We start from the raw sequence: 7,009 nt of genomic DNA on the forward strand, positions 1-7,009 counted from the left end.
ATAAAAGTATTTTTTTTATTTTTTAAGACGAGTTATTTTCAGCACCAAATACACCACACAACACCAAAAGTACAATGTACCATATTCACCCACAACTTGTTTCATCCAGCCCCTTACTTTAAAGTACAAAACTATTACTTAGTAAGTAAAACGTTTTTCATTATATGCACCACACATCTCACATAGTAGGTAGTCAGAAAATGTTAACTAATACACAATTCAATAGGGTTTTGATCCACTTGGCCTTTCTACTTCAATGGTACATACATATGTAGCTTCAAACACAAAATTATTCATTTCTCAAAATATTAACATATACATGGCATAGGAAAGTGCTGTGCATAAAGTGTACTAACCTGAATTTGTTCAATTAATCAATAAGGGCAACAGAGCATGTTGTCTTGTGTCAAGAGAGCTCTCTTAGCAAAAGCTGTGATCTAGAATAAAAGAAAAATAGACAAAATTCAGCCCTACTCAAATTTTAGCCTTATTATATATAGTTTTTTTTAATCTCTCTTTTTTCTTTCCTTATGCAGCCAGTCATGACATGTAAAATGTTTGTACATTCAATTTTTTTGCAAGCAGTGCTTTTCATATCTCAATAAGGAATGAATGGACTTTCATTTTGCAAATTACAGTTAAATGCAGTAACATTCAGTATTTTAATCTGTTTCATAGTTCACCTTAAAATAAGTCGACACCTATAAAACTTTGCTTTGTGAACATGAAATTCTTTCATTTTGTCTACTTTTTAAAATATAGAGCAATCTGAAAGGTCTCTCCTTTCAAATTAATGTTAAAATTTTTCTATATCCCCACACTCCGATTAGCTGTGCACCCTAATTTCTGACTATCTTCTACACAAACTTCCATTCAAGTCAATTTAATTTGCTTGCTTTCCACAGAGAACTTTATCATTCTCAGCTGTCACCCTATAACACACCATTCCTTCTTTTTAGAACAGAGACTTTTTCTCCCTTATCCTCTTTGTCAATCAATGCACATCAGTCAACTTTCTCAAAATCCAGCCCCTCCCTTCCTTCCCGAGCTGATATAATCATTCTGTGTACTCCATTAATCCTTGCTGGAATATTTTGCTACATTATATATGTATAATCTCATTTGATTAGTGGACCTATCTCCTATTTTTTGTCTTGCTACCTCTCCATCATATAAGTATAATACCCATCAACAAATTTTATCTAGGCCTCTCATATTTACTATGACCTAGCCAAATAGTATTATTAAACTGAAGCATTTGTAACTTAAGATAAATTTTTCTCACAAACCATTTTCAGTGTTCAAGGCCAGGAATATTATTTTTTAATTGTGCTTAGTTTGGTAACCTGAAATGGACTATAAACATATTACACTAGTTAAATTTTTACATTTATACCATCATAAAAGAACAGTTATCAAATTAATTTACATCTTAAGGTTTCTACTTCACTTTCATTTGAAATAACCTTGTAGCTCAGCATTGGCCATTGATAAGCTATATTTGAATTTCAGAAATATACAATTTAAAACTTTTCTATTTTGCCCTGGCTGGTGTGGCTCAGTTGGTTGAGCTTTGTCTCCTGTACCGTGAGGTGGCAGGTTCAATTCCAGGGTCAGAGCATAATCTGGGTTGTGAGCTCAATCACCAGTAGGTGGCATGTACGAGGCAGCCAATGGATGGCATCAATGTTTCCCTCTCTCCCTCTCCCTACCTCTCACTCTCTCTAAAATCAATAAAAACGTATTTTTTTAAATGTTTATTATTTCATAACAGGAAATAAAAATTTAACCAACAACCCCATAAAGGGAGACTTCCTGCCAAAGCAAACATTATTATATAAAATAATTTGAAAAATAAATAGCACATTATTTTATTCATTGTTTTTACTTCCACTGATATATAGGACTTAATAAATGTTTTTATATGCACTGTAAAAATGGGAAAAAATAAAACAAGCCATCCTCAATTAATATAGCCAAAGAGATATTAAAATATATTATCATACCTATTTACTATGAGCCTTTTAAAACATAATTCTATGCTGTAACTCAGTAAAATGATAACTATTATGCATGTCAAATTGGAAAGAACTGCAAGGAATTAAGAATCTAATGGTATGCTACTGAGTGTTTAATGTGTACCAAATGCCTTAACTAAGCACTTTACATGGGCTACTATTAAATCATTTAAAATCTCATAACCATCCTGTAATTATCATCTCCATGTTACAGTTGAGGAAACAAATTCAGTTAATAAATGGTGGAGTTGGAATTTGAACTCAGATCTGACTCCAAAACCCTAGTTTTTTCCAATCTACCAAGTTACCATCTAGATTAAAAGTTAATTTTCAATCATTCATTAATAAAATATCAGTAATAGTACCATTCAGTCCCAGTTACACAAAAATGTAAATTATCTGCAGTACATAGCCTAACCCGAATCTCAGATACGTAATCCCTGATGGCTACAAGCTAGGAAATGTGCTGAACATTTCATGCTTGGCATCTGACAAGCAATGAGGATCTCATATATAAAAATAGGCAGGCCACCATGAATGAACAGGTGATTCCAAAACCTATTCAGAATTCAGAATGCACTTTCCTTTTATACAAAAGCAATGCTAAAAATGGTAATTCTGTTCCCAGATCAGCCCACATTTAAATAGTAATTCATCAACTATATCTAGCTACCATTTTTAAATACAGGAAAGTGTGTGTGTGTGTGTGTGTGCGCGCGCAGGCGCCCATGTGTGGGGGTGGGGGAAGGTAGTAATATTCTGAGTTCCAACCTGAGATCTCAAAAATATTATTGACTCCTTGTTTGTCAGTGAGAGCAGAGATGTCCCTGACACCCATGGTAGCATTGCAGCCTTGCAGAGAAGCAGGTTTTCAGCAAACGTAAGATTAATTAATAGTACTTGTTGGGAAATCTGATCACATAAGAGAAAGCATTCCTCTACATAGGAATCACTTACTGCCTCAGCAAATTCTATTCTATAGAGCCCTTAAATCAAAGGCTATTCAATAACAAAATAGCAGGTGAGGAGAGTATTCTATGAAAGTATACTAAGTCATAAATAAAAGAAAAAATTTTAGAATATCACTACTTTGCAATCCCCAGTGAATTATTGGTTCTAGGCATTAAATATCGATAATTCTTAATCTCTCTCTCTCTCTCTCTCTCTCTCTCTCTCTCTCTCTCTCTCTCTCTCTCTCTCTCTCTCTCTCTCTCTCTCTCTCTCTCTCTCTCTCTCTCACACACACACACACCAAAAAAAAAAAAAAACAAAAAAAAAAACACCTCAATGCAGATATCAAATGCCTCCACACAATACAATCTATATACGGTCCTGACAAAAAAATCACACCTGATTCTGATCAAGCCTCTGGATCCTCAGGAAAATCTGCAGGACACACAGAGAATAGAGCGACACGCTGAATTACACCATTAGTATGCAATCAGCAGAATCCAAATTGTAAGAAGCTCGACAAGTCAAATAGTCCAGGGCTCAATAGCTAAACTATAGGGAAAAGAACGAGATGAGAAGGGGGGACTTACAGATTAAAAGGCAGTTATGATTGGGATGAGTACATGGAAAGCTGTTGGGGCAGCTGGCAAAGAAGTTCTGCTTCTTGACCTGGATGGTTGTAATAATTGTACTCACTTTATAATACATTAAATACATTTGTTTTGTGTGGTTTTCTAAATATGTGCTTTATTTTACAATAAAATGTATTGTTTTTTAAAAAAGAGAGAGAATTCTGAGTCTAACAGAAATAGTTGAAATTCCAGCTCTATTGCATTCTTGTGTGATCCTAGGCAAGACATCTAATACCTCTATGCTTCAGCTTTCTCATGTGTAAGATAGGGAAAATAATATCTAGCCATAATTATGAGCAAAGTATAGTTAAAAATGTTTAGCAAGGTGACCACTGGACAATATTATTTCAATAAATGACAATTATTATCTATTCAAAAATGTGAAGTTGTACAGGGTGACCACTCAAATTCTTTGTACAAAATGATTATAGTACTAATTCTTTTAATGTAAAAGATTTTTGGCATTATCAGTCACTCTGCATGTAAATCCTAAAAGTTAAAAGATCTAACAGGAAAAACATCAGGATGTACTAACATAATATTATTTAGACAATAGTCAGACCAAATCCTTAAAAAGCAGACACATATATACGTCTTTGGTTTTACTTTTTTAAATTAACATACAGTAAAATTGACTTAGGGGGGAAGAGGAGGTATACAGTTCTATGGATTTCAACACATGTATAAACTTGTGTAACCACCACCATACTCAGGATACAGAATAGTTACATCACACCAAAAAACTCCCTCATGCTATCTCTATAGCCCACCCTCTCCCCACTCATAACTTCTGAACCAGTGATCTGTTCTTCAACACTATGGGTTTATATTTTCAAAAATGTCATATAAATGGAATCAATGAGTTTTGACAATTAGAATAGAGCTGCTATAAACATTCAGGTACTAGTTTCTGAGGTAACACAGTCCCATTTTTCTTGAGCAAATACCTACAGGTGGGATTTCTGGGTTTTATACTAACTATGATTAACTTTATAAGACACTACCAAACTGTTATCCAAAGTAGCTGTACAATTTTGCATTCCCATCAGCAACGTGTAAGGGTTTCAGTTGCTTCATTTCCTTGCCAGTTTGGTATTGTCAAAGTTTTTTGTTTGATTGTTTTTGTTGTGCTATTCTAATAGGTACATAGTGGTATCTCTTTGTGGTTTTAATTGGCATTTCCCTACTGGCTAATGATGCTAATATACTCGGGATTTTTTTTCTAATGTATTTAATTCAACTTGTTAAAGGACTATGTTTAGTATTTTAGCACTCGCCCTATTAATGGAATGAAATAGTTTAATAATCAAAACTAAATATGATATCTTTTCAGAATCATTTATAACACTGAAGATTTCAAACTGGCTTCACAAGCAATAACAAAGTTTATGCAAACATTTTCAACTCATTGGGTATAAAATGTATTCAAATAAATTCAACTTGCATTAAATTGAGTTTTTGTAGCTTTTTAATTAATAAAATTTCAGGAAATTAAATAGCTTCTTTTTCAACTTCCACAAAATAACCTAAGCATAATATTATCAATCAACATTTACTGAGTGCTTGTTTTGTGCTAGGCAATATGCTAGAGCTTAACTATACAAATATTACTAAGTCAAATAACCTATTCTCCAACAGTTTATATTATTATATTTTTCATAATTTTAAAAAATTAACTACTTTCTCATGTTTTTAAATAGCCTTTCTTTTAGAACAGTTTTACATTGTTCCAATATACTGCCCTCTCATCAGTTTCCCTTCCTATTAACATCTTAGATTAATATGGTATATTTGTTAAGATTAACAAACCAATATTAGTTGGTCCGACGGTTGTGGGTTATTGTTAAGCTGATTAACAAACCAATATTAATATATTATTAATAAAGTGCATAGTTTATTCATATTTCCTTAGTTTGATCCAGGATATATATATATATATATATAGAGGTGGAGCCTACAACCCTGGTTATGTGCCCTGATAGAGAATTTAACCATGATCTCCTGGTTCATGGGTCAAGGCTCAACCACTGAGGAAGGGGAAGGGAAGGAGAGAGAGAAAATCAATGATGAGCGAATCATTGATCAGCTGCCTCCTGCATGCCCCTTATTAGAGGTGGAGCCTACAACCCTGGTTATGTGCCCTGATAGAGAATTTAACCATGATCTCCTGGTTCATGGGTCAAGGCTCAACCACTGAGCCACACCAGACAGGACCACATTATATTTAGTTGTCATGTCTCTTTAGGTTCCCCTTGGCTATGACAGTTTTTCAGTCTTGTGTTTGCCAGGCCTTCTTGTCTTTCCTCCTCCTCCTCTTTATTGACAAGAGTTTGTTTTTGCCTATTTCGTATTCCTTCCCTATTTCTCTAGTTAATAATACAGTAGTCCTCATGGGATACATGCCAAAACCCCTAGTAGATGCCTAAAACTACAGATAGTACCAAACCCTACTTACACGATGTTTCTTCCTATACATACATACCTATGAAGTTTAATTTATAAATTTGGCACAGTAAGACATTAGCAACAATCTACACTAATGAAAGAGAAACATGCAAATTAACCATCACTCCGTCACTCCACTACACCCACCAGCCAATCAGAGCGACTATGCAAATTAACCCAAAGATGGTGGTTAATTTGCATATGCAGACGAGGAGCGAAGACTGAAGACGACTGAAGATGGCAGCGGCCACGGAGCTGGAGCGAGCAGGAGGCTTGGGCTGCTCCCAGCAACAGAGGAAGCCAAGCTTCCCGCTGGCCCTGTACTCCGCTCAAGGAGGGGATGTGGGCCTGGGTCCCCAGGGGCGACCCACATCTCCAGCCTGCCCTGGGCTCTGCTCAAGGAGATCGACTGAATGGCAGAATGACTGGTCACTATGGTGCGCATTGACCACCAGGGGGCAGACATTCAACACAGGAGCTGCCCCCTGATAATCAGTGCACTCCCGCAAGGGGAGTGCCACTCAGCCAGAGCCAGGCTCATGGCTTGTGAGCGCAGTGGTGGTGGTGGGAGCCTCTCCCACCTCCGCAGCAGTGCTAAGGATGTCCGACTGATGGTTTAGGCCCACGGGGAGCATGCCTAAGCTGTCAGTCAGAGATCCCCTGAGGGCTCCTGACTTGAGAGGGCGCAGGCCAGGCTGAGGGACCCACCCCCCCAAGTGCACAAATATCATGTACCAGGCCCCTAGTCTATGTATATATATATTCTATCTAATAAAAGAGAAACATGGTAATTAGCGTACAACCACTACCCTTCCCATTGGCTAATCAGGGCAATATGCAAATTAACTGCCAGCCAAGATGGTGGCTGGCAGCCAGGCAGGTTGAAACTAACATGAGGCTTGCTTGCTTCAGTGACGGAGGAAACCAACGTTCCCGGCCTGCCTTGCCACAGTTTAAGAAACA

General features: G+C 36.5%; 1 protein-coding gene across 7 annotated transcripts in view; it reads right to left on the minus strand.

The window, feature by feature from the left end:
* Positions 1 to 7,009, minus strand: part of FUT8 (fucosyltransferase 8 (alpha (1,6) fucosyltransferase)) — a 256,928-nt gene that overhangs the window by 218,946 nt on the left and 30,973 nt on the right. For 3 of the 7 annotated variants that reach the window (XM_015561550.1, XM_015561545.1, XM_015561547.1), the window contains exons 2-3: positions 3,369 to 3,404; positions 357 to 437 (exon numbers count right to left, since the gene is read on the minus strand). The gene's annotated coding sequence lies outside the window, so the exon portion shown is untranslated. Of the gene's footprint in view, positions 1 to 356; positions 438 to 3,301; positions 3,326 to 3,368; positions 3,522 to 7,009 lie in introns of those variants that run through there. The other 4 variants (XM_006760081.2, XM_015561548.1, XM_015561546.1 and 1 more) reach the window with 3 other exon arrangements.

The sequence above is a fragment of the Myotis davidii genome, unplaced genomic scaffold (genome assembly GCF_000327345.1).
Source record: "Myotis davidii unplaced genomic scaffold, ASM32734v1 scaffold337, whole genome shotgun sequence".
In the NCBI taxonomy this organism is placed as follows: Eukaryota; Metazoa; Chordata; class Mammalia; order Chiroptera; family Vespertilionidae; genus Myotis; species Myotis davidii.